Source organism: Bufo bufo, chromosome 3, assembly GCF_905171765.1.
Source record: "Bufo bufo chromosome 3, aBufBuf1.1, whole genome shotgun sequence".
Lineage (NCBI taxonomy): Eukaryota > Metazoa > Chordata > Amphibia > Anura > Bufonidae > Bufo > Bufo bufo.
This window is the reverse complement of record NC_053391.1, coordinates 651,593,012-651,618,172: the sequence shown is the minus strand read 5'-3', so window position 1 is coordinate 651,618,172 and position 25,161 is coordinate 651,593,012. Positions and strand designations below refer to the sequence as shown.

At 43.8% G+C, this 25,161-nt stretch overlaps 1 protein-coding gene across 1 annotated transcript in view; it reads right to left on the bottom strand.

The window, feature by feature from the left end:
* Nucleotides 1–25,161, bottom strand: part of GUCY1A2 (guanylate cyclase 1 soluble subunit alpha 2) — a 245,866-nt gene that overhangs the window by 208,258 nt on the left and 12,447 nt on the right.

Here is a 25,161-nt window from a genome sequence, read left to right as displayed (position 1 = left end):
ATCGCGCCAACCCCATCATTTAACCCCTCAGGTGCCGCGATCAACACTGATTGCGGCACTTGTGAGTCAAAGCTAACTTCCGATCGGAGCCCCAGCAGTGAAATCGCGGTGCTCCGATCAGTTGCCATTGCAGCCTGGACGCTGCTGAAACATGAGGCACAGCTCAGAATGGATAATGTAAAAATCCTATTCACCCTAATAGATCTCTATTAGGGTGAATAGGAGAGGGAATCAAAAGAGGTCTAATATATTTTTAATTTTTTTTAAGTTAAAAAAAGAAATAAAAAAACACGAATATATTAAAAGTTTAAAGGGAACCTGTCACTGGGATTTTGTGTATAGAGCTGAGGACATTGGTTGCTAGATGGCCGCTAGCACATCCACAATACCCAGTCCCCATAGCTCTGTGTGCTTTTATTTTGTAAAAAAAACGATTTGATACATATGCAAATTAACCTGAGATGAGTCCTGTCCCTGAGATGAGTCAGAGACAGGACTCATCTCAGGTTAATTCCCCCTTTCCCACTTTTACATATAAAAATATATAAACAATAAAAAAATAAACATATTAGGAATCGCTATGCCCGAAAATGTCTGAACTATTAAAATATTTTTTTTAATTCCTCTACAGTGAACGCTGTAATGGGAAAAAAATTAACAACACACATTTGGCCTTTTTTGTCATCTTGTTCCCCCAAAAAATTAAATAACAGTGATCAAAAAGGCGTACATACCACAAAAATGGTACCAATGAAAAAAACAGTACCAATGAAAAAAACATGCCCTCATACAGCTCTTTAGACCGAAATATTAAAAGAATATGGCAATGCAAAGAATTTTTTTTTTTTTCCAAAGGATTTTATTTTTTTAAAAGTAGTAAAGCAAAAAAACCTATACAAGTTTGGTATCAACGCATTCGTATTAAACAGCAGAGTAAGGGTGTCAGGTTATTTTTAGTGCACAGTGAACGCTCTGATGTCAAAACCCCAAAAACCTTGGCGGAATTCTGGTTTTGTTTTGTTTTTTCAATACTGCCACACAATTTTTTTTTCCCATTTTCCAGTACATGATATGGTAATTTGAATGGTCGCATTAAAAAAATGCTTCGTGCCCCACAAAAAATAAGCCCTCATATTGGCTATGTGAAAGGAAAAATAAAAAAGTTATGGTTAGGCTACATTCACACGAACGTATTTTGTTTCCGGGTCTGTTCCGTTTTTTTTTTGCAGATTGAATGAGGACCAATTCATTTCAATAGGTCCGCAAAAAATGCGGACAGCACACCGTGTGCTATCCGCATCCGTATGTCCGTTCCGTAGCCCCTCAAAAATAATAGAACAAGTCCTATTCTTGCCCGTTTTGCGGACTAGGATAGGCATTGTTACAATGGATCTGCAAAAAAAAAAACGGATGCCACACAGACGTCATCCGTTTTTGTTTTTTTTGCGGACCGCAAAACACATACGGTCGTGTGAATGTGGCCTTATTGGAACGTTGGGTGGAAAGATCTAAGATGCAAAAATGAAATTAGGCCTCAGCAAAGAGTTGTCACATGTTCTAAACTCATTAGAACATCATTCCAAAAGCAGACATATCAGGAGAGGTTACAGGTCCTCTTTAAGGTGCCAATATAGCATCTCTGCTTGGAGGGGCGTAACTACCATAGCGGCAGACCATGCGACTGCTATGGGGCCAAGGACAAGAGGGGGCCCAGTCTTAGTTGGGATTATGTCCTCTTCTGCTGGAGGTGAAATCTTGATCAGGACTCGTCTCTACCCTCTAATAGAACAACTTCTAGCAAATGAAGCAGTGGAAAAATGGCCCAAGGGTCATTGAAAAGGGGCAGAAACCCTTTTGTCCTGTGTGGGGGTTCTGGTTCCGGGCCCTTACTTCTCTATGTACGCCACTGCCTGCTTGAGTAAAAGAAGTGCAACCTAGATTAATGTTTTATGAATGTCACACTCTTTTAGTAAATACTTCAGCCTGGAAGCTGATCGGATGAATCATCAATTTTTCACGGTGAATTTACGCTATTTCTCATTTGTTCTATAAAAATGTTTCATTTGCTGTACCATATGCAGTGTGCCAGCTGCTTAATGCCCAACGGTAAGCTGGTTCTATGTAATATGCTCACAAATAATGCCTTTAATGCTTCATAGTCTTCCTGAGCAGTAAGTGAATGTCATCAATATCTGTGAAGGGTTCTCAGTGCAGTGCTATAGGGAGCCTTCTTTAGTGTAGGTCCATATGTGCCTCCGTTTTCTGTGTGTAAAAGTTCCACTACTTTTTCAAAAACCCCCTTCCCCCCAGGTATGGTACTGCCATTTTCTGCAGATTTTCGGTGCATGTTTGCCCAACTTAATATTCACTACCAGTAAGGAGCTCTCTGCAAGGTGACTATGCTGGTCCTGCAATCACTCGTAGATGGCACCTCCCCTACATTATGCAGGACAAATGCCTGGGGTTCCATCCCAGAGGTTTTCTCTAAAGGAGATGGTGTCAGGTGGCTGCAGTTTCAGACTAAACAAGAAACGTGGTTATAAAAGTGAACATAACCCCAAAAGAGTCGTGCAAGAATAGGGGGGGGGGGGGGGGGGGTCAAAGCCCTTCACTTGACCAGACCTGTAGGAAATATTACTTAACTGCTTCCCAACGCTGGATCCCTGCTCCTTCTCCTCCAGGCATGTGATGCTCCGCTGGACTCCCTCGATGTCAACATCTGGTTAGACATGTCCACAGCCAATCACTGGCCGCAGAGATGACCGGATCCTCTTGCATCATGTGGGTATTTGTCATGATGTAAGGGGATCCAGTCACCTCTGCGTCCAGTGATTGGTTGTGATGATGTCAAACAGGATGTTGACATTGAGGGAGTCCAGTGGAGCATCTCAGGCCTAGAGGAGAAGGAGCAGGAGGCCAACACTGGGAAGCAGGTAAGTCATCTTTCCTTTACAGGTCTTGCCAACTTTTCCCCTATTCTTTCACACAATTGATATATGTATATAAGGTCAACATCATATGTGTGAATTTAATAGTATTTTGATACTACTTTCGACTACTTTCTCCATATTTTCACCTACATTACTATTACTTAATTCTATTTTCTATTCTTTAAATTACATCATCAATTTACTGTATTATCAGGTACCAGAGTAAGAGGCCACAGACCTCCAGTGAATGTTGGTGCCTCTTTGTCGTGATCCTGAATGCTTAGTAGAACTGTGAAGGTCCACGTGTTTTGACCATAATGTGGACACAAAAAAAAAGACTCTACTATAAAGTGTAATAAACTGCTTTTTCCAACACTGGTCCATCTGGTTCTGCAATACTTTGAAGTCCCCAAGCACTGTGCCTGCTGTCTGACCTCTGACTCGCTCTTGATCCCCTTCCCTTGTCTAACTTCTTCTTAGAACATTTTGTGTTGCCGATACTTGTCCTCTTGCTGCTGGTACAATATATATTTATATGACCTCCCGAGCACCTGTGAACTGGGGAAGGGACTGTCCATAGGGAAATAGGGTCACAATCCCTTAGTACAAGCTTCCCAGGAGGACATTATACAAATGAGATGATAAGCGGTAATAGAGCAGCTGAAATGAGTAATGCTGGAAAGCATCTGATTTGATTTTATGACTCTGTAGTTATGAGATGTTTATACTGAAATATTAAGAATGTTTTGCAGAAGTGTAAGTCGGTTAATTTACCATTGCCGTAAAAATCAGCAGGATATCAGCGAAGACATAATCAGGCAGGTAATGCATCGTTCCAAGTTCCCTAACAGACCGCACAATTAATTACATTTAAGATTGGTTTTCTAATTGACTGTATAAACATATAAACCATACACTTACTTATTCTCTAAGGTCTAATAATGGGGCCCTATTATTATTATTATTATTATTATTATTATTATTATTAAAATTGGGCCCCATAATGGCATAAATAATGGCATAAGAGTGCAACCATACATTCAGATGGCAGGGGATATATGCTATCTCGAGAAGACACCCACCAACACCTATGGTATACCCCTGTGGATATGACATAATTCTGTAGGAAAAGCTCGTTCATTTTGGATAATATAATTCTGACTACTCGCAGTCTTCTCTGGGTTTTCTGCAGCTACTACTGCAGCTTTCCTAGTATTGCATGCAGATGAATGGTATGACTGGGACAAGACGGAGAAGAAGTATTAGCGCCTTGGGTCTCCCTTCACCATAAATCCTATAACAGTCTTGTGGTCTTCCTAACTTTAACCAAGGCATGCCCTGACATTCTGACGGGACAGTCCCGGACAGAACTGTTGCTGGGTAAAGAATCCGTGTGGCACTGACATATATGACAAAACATAGTACTGCTACATACAGTACATTGTGTCACTATACCACACACATACGCAGTCGTGCTATATTGTAGACATATAGAAGTGCTAGAAAAGGCAAACATTATGTACATACTCAATGCACACACATATCGTACATACTGCACACGCTCACACTTACAGTTATATACACTGCACACAAGTTATACATAGATACACATTACATACACACATATGCATTACCCACATATATAAATACATTACACATGCGTACTGCATACACATTGCACAAATATAGTTACAGTACACACATTGTACTGTACATACATACATACACATTACATATGTTATACATAAGCATTACACACACATTGTATACAACGTACATACAATGTGGACACACACTTTACACACATATACATATGTATTACCACTATATATATATATATATATATATATATTAACACATTAGTCATACATACACATTGCACACACCCACATATTACATTCATGCATACACACATTACACACACATATAAAAACACATTACACATACATACACATTGCACACATGTGAGATGGGGAAACAGCTCTCCTTGTCTGAACACTGTGTAGATGAAATTAAATGTTCTGGACTGACATTCTGCTGTTTGGCCACAAGATGCCACTGTTTCCTAAACACAGCTACAGACTGCACATATATCTCCATATTCATGAGAGTGGTGGGGTTTACACAGTCTGGAGAGAAGAGAAGGACAGAGCAGCCATCTTAGAGGGAGGTGAAACTAAGGAATTGTGTGAGCAGAGAATCTGACGGCATCCAGGTGTGAGCGCATCCCTCAGTGACCAGAGCTGCAGCTAAGTGAAGCTGATCGTGTCCAAGACCCTGATTCTGCCCAGAGGAACGAGGATCGCTGCCAGGAACGCTGATAAGAGCAGAGGAACAAAGCAACATACATTGCGGTACCGCATGCTTGTTGGAGAGACATTTTTTCTGTTCAGAGTCACCAGCGGATACAAAGCAGACCCGGGTCAGTAAGATCATGCACGCACCTCATGCACGCACCTCATGCACGCACCTCATTACATGCACGCACCTCATTACTAACTACAGGCCTGGTCTCAGTCTCTAGGCGCCAAGCCTAGAGACTGAGACCAGGCCTGTAGTTAGTTAGTTAGGGTCTCTGTTTGTGTCAGGCCACAAGTGTTACTACTGTTCATTTGAAGGACTCCATACATTTTTTGCTCAGGAGGAATACTCAGGCACGTGCTACAGGACCGGGAATACTGTAGAACTTGGTAAGATTGCAAGCTGTTGTGCTGCACGGCAGGATAGCCCGTAACACACAGCCATAGAGTGGTTCTTGGTTTTAGGGTAATAACAGGTAAGGTGTGGCAGTTTAGTTGTGCCCGCCAGTAGGTAAATTACTGCACAAGGGTCTCAGCCTTCGGGCTGGGTGTATGTACATTTATTGTATGTTCTCAGCATTTGTGGTTGTGTTTATTGCCACATTTAACTAAAATCCTGCTTTGGCAAAAGCTGGTGTTGGGGTTGCTTTCCTCGTTCGTGACTTCACTGTATCCTGGGGAGCCCACCCCTGTACACGGCTTACACACACACATACAGTTACACACATTTCATACATTCTTACCTGTCACATCCCAGCTCTAGAGTAGAGTGGTGGTAAAGCATCTTTTTTGTTTACATGACATGAGATTGATTGAAGCAAAGGGTTAAACAACCAGGATCAGAGGTTTCTCAAATGTCATTCATCACAGTTGCCATCTGTCATGAGCTCTGCCAGCATAATAAGAACAAGTGCCATATGCCTACAACACTTCGAGGGAACTACATCTCAACTGTGCCTCTAGATATACAGTGTGCTGTGTGATAGAAAGAGGTACGGGAACAGATCTGTTCCAAAAAAGACCTCATGGTTTGGCGAATCATGTGATAAAAGCTCTTGTATATGGGAACCTCAAGTATCCCCCTTGCCCCCTAAGTATCCTTCTATGCCCTGATTGGTTTAGCACTATTGGGGCACTTATTTATTTATTTTTTATTCTAGATGGTGACTACAACCCACATTGTGGCAACGTTCCCAAGATCCGCTCTGATTCGACTTTCGCTCTATAACCACAGTTGCTGCATATCCTTCCAGTCAATCACAATAAAAGACAGGTTTCATCAAGGGGGCTTTACATCCTCCTTAGGGCTCGTTCACACGCCCGTTGCCGTATTGCAGACCGCATTTGCAGATCCGCAATACACGGGCACCGTTCCCTGGCCATTCCGCATCACGGATGCGGACCCATTCATTTCAATGAGTCCGCAAATCCAGAGATGCAGAACGGAACGGAACACTACAGAAGCACTACGGAGTGCTTTCTGGGGTTCCCTTCCGTGCTTCAGCACCGCAAAAAGATAGAACTTGCTCTATCTTTTTTCGGAACGGAAGGATCGTGGACCCAATGAAGTGAATGGGTCTGCGATCCCCATGCACCTGCCCCACGGACAGTGCCTGTGCAGTGCGGTCCACAGCACGGGCTTCACACGTTCGTGTGAACGAGCCCTTAGGGAGAAGTAATATAGGATACCAAAAGTAGTTACATGAAACTAAAGAATATTACATTGTAGATTTCAAACAGATTGAAATGAATGTGTCCCCGTTGATTTCTACGTTAGAATAAACAGATGCTTGATGCTGGCAAACAGATCAAAGTCAGACACATGGAGATTCATCGCCTGCAAAAGTAAGAGAGAAGCCCGGACACATTATCCCATTGAAAACAATATAAAGTCCTTAAAGGGGTTATCCCACAAAAAAATATTCAAGTTTTCAAACCAGCACCAGGATCTGAATACTTTTGTTATTGCATGTAATTAAAAATTTAGCATAGCCAGTGAGCTATTCAATAAAATGTATCTGTACAGCGCCACCTGCTGTTTTTTTTTCTTATTTCTCTGTCCATCTCACTGAGAAGGCCGCACATATATTCTGAAAATATCTGAGTGTGCAATTCTTGACACACACCAGCAGTCCCATAGAAATGAATAGAGGGCAGGCTCACATGCACAATCGGCTCTCCTCCACTTTGTGGGCTCCATTCTAGAGATAGGCACCGTCCCAGTGGTGGGAACCACTCCTAAGAGACGTTGGTGGTATATCTTAGCAATATGCCACTAATGCTTGAGATAAGGGGGTTAAAGGGGTTTTCCGGGATTACTATGGTTTTGAATAGATGTGCTCATGTAGAGATGAGCGAATTGAATCCCACGAAGTTGAATTCGATCAGAATTTCAGGATAAATTTGATTCGCCTCGAAGCCGAATCTCCTTCTGCTTCGTGTTAGCGAATCGATTTAACCTGAAATAGTGTAAAAAACAAAAAAATTGTAACTTACTGCCTCCATTTGCTCGCGACGGGCCACCAGTCGCCATCTTGATTGAAGATCTCGGCTAAAATCCTGTGCCAAGCGAATTTTTGGGAAAATTAAGTAATCAGCCGAATCAAACTTTTCAATGATTCGCTCATCTCTATTGCTTGCCTCATGTACATCTTCCCTGTGCTTTTTTTTTTTTTTTTCCACTCTAGATTCTCATGACTTATAATGAATCCCTCTGCTTGGTTTCCATCCTGTATGTAGCACTTCCTGTTTCTGTATCCAACCAAACCCATGATGCACTTCTCCTTCCTCTGCCACAGCTCCAGCACCGCCCCTAACAACACCCAGTTAGTTTATAGCTCCTCCCACCCAGCTAGTTACATAGACACTCCCCTATCACTGCCCCACCCATGGACATAACATCACAGGAAATGAGAAAGAGCTGAATGGACATGGTCATATGACCACGGCCCAGAACGGAGCAAAAAATATAAAAGAAATACATTACAAACTTACAGTGACCTCCATAAATTATTATTTTAAAAGGATGATTATCTAAATGTAACACCCCAGAGTGGTGTTACCACTTCTGCACCTTGCTACTGTCTTTATTGGTGTAACCTCATGTCATCTTGTGTATTTATTCCAGGTCCTCCACAATGTACATTCCTATTTTGTTATTCAACTGTTATGTTCACATGTAATGTGCCTGGTTCACCAGCAGGTGGCAGCAAACACGGCAGAGCTGTATGTAGATAGAATGTAACTTATTATTCCATTCTACCCCTTCCCCCTCTTTGTAGAGAAGTTGGCGAGTCCTACTTCCTGCAGGAAGGGTGGGGCAGAAGTCCAGTTAGTCTAGCTTACCCCTTGATAGGGGACAGGTGTGCAGGGGCACGACTCTGCTGGACGTGCCCACGCCAGCCAGAGCACCTTAAGCTCTGCTGGCCATGGAGGCCAAAGCTTGAAGCCTTAGGAGCCAGGAGGAAAGTTCCCTGGCATCACCTAGAGTCAGACTACAGAGAGAAAGTGCAGCTTACAGAGGAAGCCAAGTTACCAATTCAGCTTATCAGTACAGCAGAGAGAGAGAGAGAGCAAGCAGAGTTATTGAAGAAGCCTGCCAGTTTAATGCTAAAGCCTGCTGGAACCAAGATAAAGCCTGAAATCTGTTTTGGAAAAACGTTTATGCAAAGTAAAGCTGCTGTTCAACTACATACAAGGTCTGGACTCAAGTTATTCTATTATCCCTCAATCACTCCACCTATTTGTTGCTTTGGAGCCAAAGTCTGGGGTCCAGCGGTATCCAGGTAGGAGCACCGTGACACACATAAAGAGACATTTTAGGCCGCACTATACCACTCGGCATTCCTACACCTGGGACGCGTTATATAGAGGGCCCTAGGGGGAGGCGCACATTGCATAAACTGGAAAACTCTTTTAAGCTGTCCATACACATTAGGGAAACAATGGCTGAACCTGCTGATTTCGGCAGGACCTGCCGAACATTTATCATTGTGTATCGGGGCCTTCTGACTTGCCCCAATATGTCAGAGGCATGTTGGGCATGTTGGATTTCGAAACGTCAGATCATTTTGTTTGCATCTGCTGTTCAGAACACAAGCATGGAGCCGAGCTTGAATGTGTAGAGCAAAAGTATGATCGAGAAGGCTTAAAGGGTATGTCCAGTACTTTTCAGGATAGGCCATCAATATCTGATCGGTGGCGGTCTGACATCCCGCACCCCCAGGATCAGCTGTTTTGCGGGAGATCCAACGTCAGAATTACACAGCTCCACCCATTGTGTAGTGGACAGAGATGGTTACTGCAGAGCTGCTTCCGTTCACTTCAACAGGAGCAGTGCTGCAGTGAACAGCTGTGTCCACTACACAATGGGTGGAGCTGTGTAGAGCTAGAGCCTACTTCTGAAGCTACTACAGAACAGCTGATTGGCGGGGGTGCAGAGTATTTAGACCCCCACCAATCTAATATTGATAACCTATCCGGAGAACAGCCCATTAATATACAGTGGGGGAAATAATTATTTGACCCCTCACTGATTTTGTAAGTTTGTCCAATGACAAAGAAATGAAAAGTCTCAGAACAGTATCATTTCAATGGTAGGTTTATTGTAACAGTGGCAGATAGCACATCAAAAGGAAAATCGAAAAAATAACTTTAAATAAAAGATAGCAACTGATTTGCATTTCATTGAGTGAAATAAGTATTTGAACCCTCTAACAAAAAAAGACTTAATACTTGGTGGAAAAACCCTTGTTTGCAAGCACAGAGGTCAAACGTTTCTTGTAATTGATGACCAAGTTTGCGCACATTTTAGGAGGAATGTTGGTCCACTCCTCTTTGCAGATCATCTCTAAATCCCTAAGGTTTCGAGGCTGTCTCTGTGCAACTCTGAGCTTGAGCTCCCTCCATAGGTTTTCGATTGGATTAAGGTCCGGAGACTGACTAGGCCACTCCATGACCTTAATGTGCTTCTTCTTGAGCCACTCCTTTGTTGCCTTTGCTGTATGTTTTGGGTCATTGTCGTGCTGGAACACCCATCCACGACCCATTTTCAGTTTCCTGGCAGAGGGAAGGAGGTTGTCGCTCAGGATTTCACGATACATGGCTCCGTCCATTTTCCCGTTTATGCGAATAAGTTGTCCTGTGCCCTTAGCAGAAAAACACCCCCAAAGCAAAATGTTTCCACCCCCATGCTTGACGGTGGGGACGGTGTTTTGGGGGTCATAGGCAGCATTTTTCTTCCTCCAAACACAGCGAGTTGAGTTAATGCCAAAGAGCTCTATTTTGGTCTCATCAGACCACAGCACCTTCTCCCAGTCACTCTCTGAATCATTCAGTTGTTCATTGGCAAACTTCAGACGGGCCTGCACATGTGCCTTCCTGAGCAGGGGGACCTTGCGAGCCCTGCCGGATTTTAATCCATTGCGGTGTAATGTGTTTCCAATGGTTTTCTTGGTGACTGTGGTCCCTGCTAATTTGAGGTCATTAACTAACTCCTCCCGTGTAGTTCTAGGATGCTTTTTCACCTTTCTCAGAACCATTGACACCCCACGAGGTGAGATCTTGCGTGGAGCCCCAGAGCGAGGTCGATTGATGGTCATTTTGTGCTCCTTCCATTTTCGAACAATCGCACCAACAGTTGTCACCTTCTCTCCCAGCTTCTTGCTAATGGTTTTGTAGCCCATTCCAGCCTTGTGCAGGTCTACAATTTTGTCTCTGACATCCTTGGACAGCTCTTTGGTCTTTCCCATGTTGGAGAGTTTGGAGTCTGCTTGATTGATTGATTCTGTGGACAGGTGTCTTTTATACAGGTGACTAGTTAAGACAGGTGTCCTTAATGAGGGTGACTAATTGAGTAGAAGTGTCTAACCACTCTGTGGGAGCCAGAACTCTTAATGGTTGGTAGGGGTTCAAATACTTATTTCACTCAATGAAATGCAAATCAGTTGCTATCTTTTATTTAAAGTTATTTTTTCGATTTTCCTTTTGATGTGCTATCTGCCACTGTTACAATAAACCTACCATTGAAATGATACTGTTCTGAGACTTTTCATTTCTTTGTCATTGGACAAACTTACAAAATCAGTGAGGGGTCAAATAATTATTTCCCCCACTGTAAATGCTGTTATCAGATTATTAATGTATTTTATAGAAGACAAATTAGAAGGAAGGAAATGATAAGATTAAAAAAAAAAAAACAAGCAGCCCCGGCAGATCATCCGGCAATAAAAGCCTTGGTCTAATTGTTTTTTGTACAAGGGGTTCGCTGACATTCACCACAGTAGCGCTTCACATATTCTCAGTATCAGTTTCATTAAATTTCCTTGCATGCTTGTCAATCTTCATAGAATAATAATGAGCAGCGTCGAATAATTTAACAGAATTATTTCTCATGAGGCATTATTTCAAAAAAATTCCTCCCCCCCAGTAAACCAATAACATCCCCTGCAGCAATTTCAGTCTAGAACTAATGTCAATACGGAGTTAATGTCTTTAATAAAAAAAGAAGCAGAGAGGTGGATGGAGCACTCACCTGGGATACTGGTACATGGTCTGTAGACATGTGCAGCTTGCTTAGGCTGCATTCACATGTGCGTACTGAACAGAATACCAGAGTTCAACATATCCAGGTGCAGACTGGAAACTTAAAGGCTATCTACATCTTTGGGGGAATTTTTTTTTTAATTATTGCATTGTACTCATTTTGAGCTAAAAATATTTTTTTTAATTGTTGTTTATAAAAAAAAATAATGGAGTCCTTTTTTCTGTACAGAGCTGAGATGCTCTAGTAGCACCCCTGGATTTTCTGTCTTTTCCGTCAGACCAGGAGCAGACGGGCTCCTTATCTCTGCTCTCTGACATTATAAACACACATTATAGCTCAGTTCTAATCTTACTGATAAGAATGTGGCTTAAATAGGTTTAGAGATAAGGGTTATTAGAGCAGCACAAAGTGAAAGTACCAGCCACACAGCTAGAAAAACTGTTAACCCTTTGTGACAGAATGGCTCAATATTTTTAATAAAGGCCAATTGAAAAAATGATTTTTTTTTGCCAAAAATGAGAAATATAATCATAAAAAAATTGCCTCAGAAGGTGTACATAGCCTTTAAAGTGGCCCTGGAAAACAACCTACAGTATATGTTGTAGACTGGTCCAAATTGACAGAAGACAGGGCCAGCAACACCGTAGTGCAACACAAAATACCGCCCCAGCAAAACCAAATACCACAGCTCAGCACAAAATACCATTGCCCCCGCTGCAGTATTGAACATATCTAGCATAGCCGTGCACCACCAGATCCCAATTGACTATAAAGGGATCCAACGGGGATATAGGCAGTCTGTAGCATAAATGCCAGCTTTCAGCCAGACAAAAAGTACAGGATGCAGGACTTTTTGTCCAGCCAAAAGCCAACATTTATATCGGAAACTGTCCAGTTCCCTGTCAGATCCCATTATAGACAATATGGATCCAGCAGTGCATGGCAGTTGCCAGGTACGGTGAACTCTGGCAGTCTGATCCTCTGCCAGAACAGGCTACCTGAATGCATATGTGAACGTAGTCATACAAAGTAGCTTCATGGTCAGCAACCAGGGTCATAGCTAGAGGGGGTGTAGAAATCATGGTAATGGTTGGGGGGACTGGTTATAGGTTTTGCACTGGGGTCCAGTAACTTCTAATAGCAATATATCTAATTAACGATAAATTAGAATGAGGGGTGGAAATGCAGGATACAGTATTACTTTGCTGTGTATTACAGCTGTGATCCAGCTCCTGATCATGGTGCAGTGGCGTACTCTCAATGTAGGCTTACCACGTGACTGCTATGGGGCGAAAAATTGTCTGACACTGATCTCCTTCTGTGGATTTGTACAGCTTCCATTGCAGTTAATGGTAATTGTATAAATTCCTATTCACTGAGCTCCCCCTAGTGGTGGCTGCAGGCAGCCAGTTTTGTAATACAGTCCTGATCAAAAGTTTAAGACCACTTGAGACCATTTAGCATGGCTGGATCTTAACAAGGTTCCAAGTAGAGCTTCAACATGCAACAAGAAGAAATGGGAGTGAGACAAAACATTTTTTGAGCATTCAATTTAATGAGAACAACGAATGAACTGAAACAGGCTGTTTTTCAGCTGATCAAAAGTTTAGGACCACACCTACAAAAAACAACTAAACCCCCCAAAACAGAAATCCAATGAGTAGCTCCGCCGTTATTGTTGATTACTTCAAAAATTCCTTTCGGCATGCTTGATGCAAACGTTTCCATGAGGTGAGTGGCATGACGGCCACACGAAGGCCATTTACTGTCTGGAACTGTCGTCCATTTTTGTAAACTTCCCTTGCCATCCATCCCCAAAGGTTCTCAATTGGATTTAGATCAGGGGAATACGCAGGATGGGCCAAAAGAGTGATGTTATTCTCCTGGAAGAAGTCCCTTGTCCTGCGGGCATTGTGTACTGTAGCGTTGTCCTGTTGAAAAACCCAGTCGTTACCACACAGGCGAGGGCCCTCAGTCATGAGGAATGCTCTCTGCAACATCTAGACATAGACAGCGGCCGTTTGACGCCCCTGCACTTCCTGAAGCTCCATTGTTCCACTGAAGGAAAAAGCACCCGAGACCATTATGGCGCCCCCTCCACTGTGGCACGTAGAAAACATCTCAGGTGGGATCTGCTTGTCATGCCAGTAACGTTGGAAACCATCAGGACCATCAAGGTTACATTTTTTCTCATCAGAGAATAAAACTTTCTTCCACCTTTGAATGTCCCATGTTTGGTGCTTTCTTGCAAAGTCCAAACGAGCAGTTCTGTGGCGTTCAAGGAGACAAGGTCTTTGAATACGTTTTTTGTTTTTGAAGCCCTTCAGTCTCAGATGCCGCCTGATGGTTATGGGGCTGCAGTAAGGGCCTTAATTTGGGTCGAGGATCGTCCAGTGTCTTGACGGACAGCCAATTGGATCCTCCGGCTCAGTGCTGGTGAAATTTTTTTGGGGTCTTCCACTTGACTTTTTTGTTCCAAATGACTGTCTTACTGCGTCCCACCTCAGCAGCGATGGCGCGCTGTGAGAGACCTTGCTTATGCAGTTCAACAACCCGACCACATTCAAAAAGGGAGAGTTTTTTTGCCTTTGCCATCACAATGTGTGACTACCTGACAGAAAATGACAATGAATCCACATCTTTGCACAGATTTGGCCTTTTAAAGGCATGTGATCCGAAAATTTGGATCAGCTGAAAAACAGCCCGTTTCAGTTTAATCGTTATTTTCAATTAATTGAATGCTCAAAAAATGTTTTGTCTCACTCCCATTTCTTCTTGTTGCATGTTGAAGCTCTACTTGGAACCTTGTTAAGATCCAACAATGTAAAATATGATTTTTTGCTGTTTTTCAAGTGGTCTTAAACTTTTGATCAGGACTGTATATTACCTAAGGACTTGTTCCATTTTTTCATAGAAGTTGTTTAAAGTGGGTGAGGGCGAGGCAGAGGACAATTTTTCTTGTTACAACTTTTTAAATTAAAATTTATTTCATTTAATAAAGAAATATATGTGTATGTCCCAATCACAGTAGTAGTGCCAACACAATCAGAGCACTCTAACAGGACAGCATCGATTCTCTGAGAATCTGCCTGCATCATACCGGCACATGTCATTAAGGGGTAAAAATAATTAGTTAGCTTTTCTGTTGCTACCACCATACTTGACAAAATCCAGGAGGCCTAAATGTTTAGTGATCTTTGTGCCCCATTGCATTTTTTCAGGGCATAGACACACTCTTTTCATAAACCTCACCCCTTTTTGTGGTCCATTTCTCCCCACTGCTGGCATCGTGCACTTCGATGCCAGGGCAGTATCTAAAGACTTAGCATCCTGGAACCACACACAGAAAAAATATACTGAGGACTGCTTTCCTGGGGGCAACAGTAGGCTTTGGCAGTGCATCCTGGGAGAGTTGCAAGTATGGCGACCACCCTGCCTAGATCTTCAGAAAGAGAAAGAAGGTCTCGAAAAGTATTCCCAAACAATGAAACCATCATTCCATCATCAGAAGATCATCTATGAAGAATGGAGATTTGAAAAAAATATATAAAAATTTGCCCAAACCAAAGAGCAGAACACAAGCTGCTGTAATACATCTTGAAGAATAGCCTTCAGCTATCAAGGCATTAGGGTTATGGCGAAATGGGGTTGTGAAAAGGGTGGTTCCCATCACTCAGTATGGGAGGAGCGATCCCTGCGCACCTCCCACTGAGTTTTGGCGCACACACAATGTTTTCAAATGCTGTGTGTATACTGAACCTGATGAAGGGGCTCCTTCTGCCCCAAACCACATTGTGCATTTACAATAAACTGTCTCTTGTATCTTTAGTTGTACCCATCAATTTCCCTGCCGGGCAGTGCCACCCTTTTGGCAAACCCCATTTCGTTACACACTTGGGACCAGAGTGAGCTGAAGCCCTCTTGGGGATACTTCTATATGCCCAACACAAGTGTTGTGCCGCTGTCTTACCCACACCACTGCAGTCCTACCCAGTGTACTTCTCCCTGCCTTCTTTTGCAAGGTGCAGTAGAGCCGGATTGGGGCATGCACACTGACGCCAAATTATACAATGGCTATGTCAGGTGTAGGTGATAGTTTATAGTTTTGTTCATGACGCCAATTGCAGCGTGCGCAGGGTACTAACGCAGGGCCCTTTAAGGTGTTGTAACTCACGTACCAGGTTAGGAATGCCAGAGTGGGTAATGTCTCTGTATGGTAGTGGGTATGGTGTCAACGGTGTCTCCTAGCTGGGAACGGCTGGACTCCTTGATCCTGGCTCATTTGCAATAAAATGAGTGTGTTGCTAGTAGGAGTAATTGAGGGATTTGCAGCAGTAATTGAGATCTAGCCCTTAGGTAAAGTTCAAACTGGTCTTTACTGGTAGTAATTCTCATCCAAGCAAGGTACAGCAATAGTCTTTGGTCCCAGCAGGTATTGGCAATGTATGTCAGGAATCTATCTTCTGCGCTATCATGTGCCTGGAGCTTTTTGCAGGAAAAGGACGTCTGCTTGTTGCTCTGTAATGTGGCAGGAATTTGGCTTCTGCGCTATCTGTCTTCTGCTGTATTGGGGACTGACTAGTTGAGGAGGAATATGTCTTCTCCTGGGGTCTCTGGACGTTACTCACAGTTATTGTTCAGGGTATGCTTCTTCCTGTAACTGGAGGTGGCTGCTTGCTGAGGCTGATGATCAATTGTCTCAGCCGAGACAAGATTCTGGTTTTGGATCCCTATATCTGGGAGCTCCTACACGCACACAGCCTTCCCCTAGCCGGGGTGGCTGGCACACTAACTCAACTTCCTTCTCTCCCCATGAGGCAGGATATGGAATAATCCACTCTTCTCACAGAGGGGGGAAGCTGAACTGGAATGTACTATTCCAGTTCAGAAACACTAAACTGTAGCTAAGTCCTTGCTGAACACATCGCTGCCACCTGCTGGTGAACATGGAAAATGACAACAATATACATTTACAAGGCTTTGAATGCACATATATGAGAATATAATGTGAAATTACATAAGATCAATGTTAATGCTCCTAACAGATTGTAGCGGGGTAAAAGAGTTTTGTAACACAACTCTGGGGTGTTACAAAGGCATTAGGGTTGCCACCGGACTAGTAAACCACCAGCTTAACAATTTGTGTAGGTAGCCGATGCTAGTATTTTATTTTTACAAGCACCAGTAACTTTTAGCAGTTGACAGTGAAGGGTGGATAGGACCCATAGCAGCTGGAAGATACCCCTGTATATTTACCTCTTCTGCTTCCTCTTTGCTGCGTCTTGAACCTGTGATCTGCAATATGGGAGAAAGAAACTCTAACCAGTGAGCCACAGAGGCCACTGTTAATAGGAATATTTGCTCTGACTAAAAACCTCAACAGTATTTTTCCATGCATAATGTACGGTTATCTACAGATATATCTCTGTATATACCAGGACATTGTATGGGTATTTTTTTTAAGTAATTTTGTAGAAGTATATTTTTTTAGTAATTGCAAAAAAATATAATGGCACAAAATAAAATACAACAAACACATTTATGTAGTATACTTGAAATAAATAAATGTCAACAAACCATCCATTATAAAAGCAAAGGATTGAAAATAATGGAAGCGTCAAACGACAAAAAAGAACGCCACCTGATTGGCCCAACTGACTGTAATGAGATCTAGTTTTCAGTTGAAAGGACAAGGGAATTTTAGAGGACAAGAAAGTGCAACATGCTGCACTATCCTGTCCTGTACTTTTGACGTAATCTTCAACAGAAGCCCTTGATGTATCCTCCAGTAGAGATAGAAATGAGGCCTAACATGGACTTCTGTGCATGTAATCAATCCCCCCATCAGTCTTTTTTTTTTTCCAGAAAAGTAGTGAGAAAACAAACGCTTGCTCCTCTAAACCCATCTCTGCCTAATTAGGCCCAGACTGGGAGTAGTAGTTTGGCGACAGCTGTAGGTTTTGTGACAGATTAGAGACTACTGCCATAAACTAATAGTAGAAGGAAATGGACAGAGGGAGAGAACATAAAAAGAGATAATACCAGTACAAGTTTGAGGAGTTATTTAAAGTAGTGGAGCTATCATCAGAGCGCTGGGTTAGGAAGGTAGCATTTCCAAGGCAAGTTCTAAAACATCACCTAGCAACTGTTTTCTAGTACGTGGCGTTATCTAATGCTCGCTGCGCAGATCCTGTTCTGCTTCTATTTATATTCCTGTCTAATAATGTTCTAATATTATTTTGTCAAGATGGGAAAAAAGCCCAACAGGTAATACACATGTATTATCTCTTCATCTTTTTGAGGGAACGCTCATCAGACTAGCCAACCTTCCAGTATCCTGCATAAGAAAACTCAGATATCATGAGGGGGTTTTCACTGGTTTCTAAACTTTTCCCAAAATATATTGTGTTAAGGCCAAACAACTGTGTTGGGTCCAGGAAACATGCTCCATGTCATACCCTCATTTCCCGGACCGAACACTGCTTCTCTGACAGCACCATAATGACTTAAAGGGGTTGTTCGGGTTCAGATCTGAACCCGGACATAAGCTCCCCTTCACTTATTTGCCATGTCTGAGTGGAGCATCAGAGCATTTCTTGCTCCGATGCTCCCCCTTGCCCTGTGCTGCATCGCTGCAGTGATTCCGGTGACATCACCAGCACTAATGGGCGATCTTTAGCTCTGCCCTAGCCTCTAATACAGCCTGGGGCAATGCCAAAGACCACCCATTAGTGCCGGAGACATCACCAGGAAAACTGCTAGGCCGAAGCCTCCATCTAGCATACTGAGAAAAAGCCAGGTACGTCACCGGCACAATTGGGAGCTTATGTCCGGGTTCGAAAACCCTTTAAAACATAGGACACTGTGGTTTCCTGACTGACCGCAGGTCTACTGTACTTTACTCCCAGAATGCCATAAGTATGGTACAATAGACCCACAGTCAGGCAGGAACTGACAGTATCAAAAGTCATTATGGTGCTGTGATTTCAGTCAGAGTGTTTAGTCCAGGAAATGCGGCCATCACACGGAGCGTGTTTCCTGGACCCATGTGGGAGAGCGCGGTGACGTCATTGCGCACATTGCAGATCCTTTGTCAGGTCCTGCTTAGTGAAGATTGAAGAAGCTGCTGCAGCAGCGTGATCAAGTGGATGAGGTGAGTTGTTGTTGTTGTCTTTAACCCCTAAATGGCCATATTCTTTTGCATTCTGTCTTAAGAATGCTGATATTTTCCGATATAACCATTTTATAACGGAAAAAAATAAAATCGCCCAAACACAAAACCCGGACTTCAGTGAAAAAGTCTGGGTTCGTGTCTGGGTACCCGAACTCGCGAAGTTCGGTACGAACACAAACTTTGCAGTGTGGGTTCGCTCATCTCTAGTAAGTTTGCATATGCGTTGAGAGCTTTCTGCACATGCAGTGTTAACATAGCCTTAGCAGTGAAATGACAGGACAGATTATGAAGCTAGGACAAGGTTATACCAGGTTGTGCTGTTTATGTGGTCTAACCCAAAAAATACATTTAAAGGGGTTATGCCATGATTGATGTAAAAAATAAAAAATGAAAATCAAACATCATATAGTTCATGATAATACCTTTCTAACAAAGCTAGAACCAGCCCTGATCTCTGTATCCATCTCACATGGATCCAGAGATCTCCACATTCACTGCTCTATTTGCTCTGCTAGATTTTCTTCACCCTGGCAGCTCAAGGAGGGGAGGCGGGGGGAGTCCTTTCTGCTGCAGCTCAGGGACGTGTCCTTTCTGCTGCAGCTCTCTCCCTGTAACTGCCACAGCTTCCAACAGAACATATGGCTGGTTGCACTGAGCGCGTGCTACCAGCTCAGTGAGACGGACAAGAAATGAGGAAGAGAACAAACAGCAGGTGGCGCTATACAGATACATTTTACTGAATAGCTTAGGGCTCTTTCACACTTGCGTTCTTTTCTTCCGGCATAGAGTTCCGTCGTCGGGGCTCTATGCCGGAAGTATCCTGATCAGTTTTATCCTAATGCATTCTGAATGGAGAGAAATCCGTTCAGGATGCATCAGGATGTCTTCAGTTCCGGAACGGAACGTTTTTTGGCCGGAGAAAATACCGCAGCATGCTGCGCTTTTTGCTCCGGCCAAAAATCCTGAACACTTGCCGCAAGGCCGGATCCGGAATTAATGCCCATTGAAAGGCATTGATCTGGATCCGGCCTTAAGCTAAACATCGTTTCGGCACATTGCCGGATCCGACATTTAGCTTTTTCTGAATGGTTACCATGGATGCCGGGACGTTAAAGTCCTGTTTGCCATGGTAAAGTATAGTGGGGAGCGGGGGAGCAGTATACTTACCGTCCGTGCGGCTCCCGGGGCGCTTCAGAGTGACGTCAGGGTGCCCCACGCGCATGGATGACGTGTCGCATTGATCACGTCATCCATGCGCATGGGGCGCTCTGACGTCACTCTGGAGCGCCCGGGGAGCCGCACGGACTGTAAGTATACCGCTCCCCCACTCCCCGCTCCTACTATGGCAACCAGGACTTTAATAGCGTCCTGGCTGCCATAGTAACACTAAACGCATTTTGAAGACGGATCCGTCTTCAAATGCTTTCAGTTCACTTGCGTTTTTCCGGATCCGGCGTGTAATTCCGGCAAATGGAGCGCACGACGGATCCGGACAACGCAAGTGTGAGAGAGCCCTAAGTGCCTATATAAAAATTTTTATTACATGCAATTACAAAAGTACTCAGATCCAAGTGCTGGTTTGAAATATGTAGAATATGTTTCGAGATACAACCCCTTTAAGTTGAGAACTTACTGAAAGGGTTATCGATATTAGTGGAATGTTTTAAGATTTTCCAATATACTTTCTGTATCCTTTCATCGCAGTTTTTAAGATTTCTCCTTGCTATCATTCCATAACGTCCAGTGGACAACAATCTGTCCTGGTTATGTGATGGACACACAGGGGCGCGGAGCATTACAGTACAGTAAGGCTGGGTCTGCGTGAGGCGGCTGCAAGCTAAGCCACCCGCAAACTGTCATGGCAGCCTGCCCATGGAGGCCCGGCCTTTTCAGAGCCATGTCTTGTAGCGAGCCATGCACCTTTGTGTCCATCACATAACCAGGACAGATTGTTAGCCACCAGAAGTGAGCAGTGAAGGTTTCTACTGAATGACAGCAAGCAGAAATCATAACAAATCAATACAGAAAGTATATAATTTTTTTTTTATGACTTTTCATCATACCAGGAATAACACATTTTTTTTCCTAAAAAAGTACCACAAGTACGACTATCCTCCCATGGATGCTAGCTTTGTCAAACCCATATACTATGATACAAAGAATCCAACCTACCTGTGTAGGTAGGTATACCATACGAGCTCCTGGTGTATGTATGGAACTTCCAGGTCTGAACTGTGTCGTTGCTATAACGACAGGATTCAATGGCGTTCCATGCACTGATTTAATTCATTTGCGCTTACATAGCGCTCCAAAAAAAAAATGTTGCCATGGAAACCGCTGCACGGATCATGCTTAACCACATTACTTATTAATCGACTACGATTTTGAGGTAGACATTCAGAAGAAGGGTGACCTCCCATGACCTATTCTACAAGAAACAAGTAACATGCTTCTGACCAAGACATTTAGAGGGGTTATACCATGACTAATGTAAAAAATAAAAATCAGACATAATATAGGACATGGCAGTCTCTTTCTAACAAAGCTAGAACCAGCCCTGTACCTCCCATGGATCCAGAGATCTCCCCATTCATTGCTCCGCTAGATTTATATCAAGCTGACAGCTCAGGGGAGGGTCTTCTCTGCTGCAGCTCAGGGGGCGTGTCCATTCTGCTGGAGCTCAGGGGGCGTGTCCATTCTGCTGGAGCTCAGGGGGCGTGTCTTCTCTGCTGCAGCTCAGGGGGCGTGTCCATTTTGCTGGAGTGGACCATTCCATCTCCCCACCCTACCATTCATGACCAGGCACATTTTATACTGTATACATGGCATTCACTGAGCATTGATGGGGAACGCAGGGGCAGTGATAAACCATCTCTGCCCTCGTTACAGGGAGCCCGGCTGTCACTGACAACCAGCTCCCTGCTCCAGCAGCTGCACAATCTTCATGTGGCTGCAAATTCTGCAAACGTGTTCAGAAACGTGGTTGAGGGTTGTATGAACCCACCAATCACTTGCCAATCCAGAAGTAATTAAAGGAGAATTCTGGTTTTAGCAACCAAACTGCAACTGTTATTATTTCATTTCACACGTGCACAAATTGCGTATCCGCAAAACATGCATTCCGGCCATGTGCGTTCTGCATTTTGTGGACCGCACACGGCCAGCCCTGTGATAGAAATGCCTATTCTTGTCCGTGGCTGCGGGAAAGAACAGGACATGCTCTGTCTGACTGCGAGGCGGCGAAATGGAACTACGGATGCGGACAGCACATGGTGTGTTGTCCGTATTTTTTACAGCCCCATTGAAATTTGGCCCCTTTCATACGGACGTGTGAATGGACCATAAAGGGAATCGGTCATCAGAAAATGACCTATTGTTTAAATCATCTTTCACGTTTTATGTTATTTTAGTGAATTTCATGATGGTTAGTTTTTTTTTTGTATATCTATGTTAAAAAAAAAAGCCTAAAAACTTTCAGTGTTTGCACTGGCCACTAAGCCTAATAATAGGCGCCACTTCTTGGTCTGTATAGATCACTTTCCTGTAGTTACCTGCTTATCTTTGCAGGCAGGATTACAATGATATATCACCTCTGTATAGATAACACAGTAGGTGATGATATCCCAGCTTATCTGCTCCCTCCAGACCTCTGCACAGGTCACAGAGCATACCTAGAAAACTCTCCCATAGAAATAAAGGAGTCTTGTCCAAGATGGCCGCCCCCCTAATAAAGTTTCAGGAAATAGACTTTTAAAAAAAAACTACAATCATAAAATAATAGATTAGGAAGGATATATGTGGCTTTCTGGTTTTAACTGACTAAAAAAATAATTCATTTTCCCTTCAATCAAAAGTTGTACAATTTTCCAGTAGACTTCTTGCATCATTTCCTCGTCATTTTCAAGATCTCTGCTTGCTGTCCTTCACAAAGCACCTTCACTGCTTACTTCTACTGATAATAATCTGCCCTGGCCATGCGATGGACGCACAGGCGTTCTGCAACCTGCAGACACGTTAGCAGACACATTCAGCTCTGCTACATCTGTAGACTACATCACGGCCATATCTGTTTACCAATTCCAATAGATTTTAAAGAAAATAAAAAATATATATATATATACTGTATATAATATACATTATGCATGATTTCTTTCTTCCTACCATGGCTGACTAATGGGAAGCAGTAACGGAGCCGAGCTTTATTAGAAAACGCTTCTACTTGTGGGCGGATTGAACACATGTTCATTATCTGGAAGGGGGTAATTATAAGAGGAGTGTGACACTGCATTACATTACGGGAAGGATGGTTTCCATTGGAGACAACATTTCTACAAAAAGAAAAAAAGAAATTGCCATTGTGATGAGATGACTCTGTGATTGAGCACAGGGGATGGAGAACTAGGGGGTCTTCGGTTCAGGACCCTCATCTATTAGCCGGAGCCAGGGCCGGCGTCATAACCCGGCATCCCCGGGCAAGTGCCGGGGCCCAATGCTCCTGGGGGGGCCCACTGTGCTGCTATGAGCACTTCCATCAATACAGATGGGAGCTCTCACTGCTGTCATTTCACATACGCAGTACCCCTTTGCTGGGCCCTCTGAGCTGCAGAGACTCAGGACACGCCCCCTCTACACAGGACACGCCCCCTCTACACAGGACACACGCTGCCTGAGGAGAGAGACCGCAGGGCTGGAGTTGGAGCAAAGCAGTGTGAAGACAGTCTGTGAGTGAGTCTGCACTGTGACTGGCTCTTGTCTTGGCTGCTTCATTCTATTTAGTGGTTTTACTGCCTCATTAAGCAGTTTTCCTCCATGACACCTGCCCCCCCCCCCCCATCCTGTCCTATCTCATCCTCATGGAGCCCCTGTGGTCTCCTTTCCTCCCTCATGTATCCAGGGCTCCTGTTCCACCCTCCTTTCTCCTATTGCTGCCCTGCACAGACCTCCTGCCACTACTTGTATGAATCCCCCTCAGAGCCCCTTCCACCTACTTGCTGTGTCCACCCCTCCTGTCCATCCAGGGCCCCGGGCCCCTGTCTCACTCCTCTGCCTCTCATTATGGTGGCATCTGAACCGCATTCACCATAAGGACCTTCTAACGTCACAGGGTCATGTGACTGTGCCCCCCACCCCGTACTGTGCCCCTTTATACCCTGCATTGTGCCCTCCTACCACACCCTGTGCAGTGCCCATAGTCATTCCCTGTACTGTGCCCTCTACCCTTTTATCCGGTCACTGTATGGCGGTGTTATCACTATATGGCGGTGTTATCACTATATGGCGGTGGTATCCAATAACTGCATGGCCATAACTGTATCCCCTTCCCTGCCCACACCACTTTTTTTAGACATGGCATGAGCGGGAAAAGATACAGATTGCGGTGTTAAGGACCTTTGCGCCACATCTGTGTCAGAAATACGCCTAATATAGACGTATTTCTATATAATAAATGACCCCCTAATTGTATTATTATTCCGGGGTAGGGTTAATATCTTTATATTATATAGATTCTAGTGTATTATACTGTGCCCTGTATTTCCCAGTAGAAAATGATCCTTGGGAAGCACAGTCCTCATCCCTGACCACCAGGACCAGGTAGCGCTCTGTCAGTACATGGCGGCCTCCCCTTTCCGCCACGCTGCTCCGCTGTGTACTGGTGGTTAGGGTACTTTCACACTTGCGTTTTTCTTTTCCGGCATAGAGTTCCGTCACAGGGGCTCTATACCGGAAAATAACTGATCAGGTATGTCCCCATGCATTCTGAATGGAGAGCAATCCGTTCAGTTTGCATCAGGATGTCTTCAGTTCAGTCGTTTTGACTGATCAGGCAAAAGAGAAAACCGTAGCATGCTACGATTTTATCTCCGGCTAAAAAAACTGAAGACTTGCCTGAATGCCGGATCCGGCATTTTTTTCCCATAGGAATGTATTAGTGCCGGATCCATCCTTCCGGTATGTGCATGCGCAGACTGAAAAAAGGTGAAAAAATAAATGCCGGATCCGTTTTTGCCGGATCACACCGGAAAGACGGATCCGGCATTTCAATGCATTTTTTCGACTGATCAGGCATTTTTAAGACTGATCAGGATCCTGATCAGTCTTACTAATGCCATCAGTTAGCATACATTTTGCCTGATCCGGCAGGCAGTTCTGGCGACGGAACTGCTTGCCGGATCTCTCTGCCGCAAGTGTGAAAGTAGCCTTATTCTGACACTA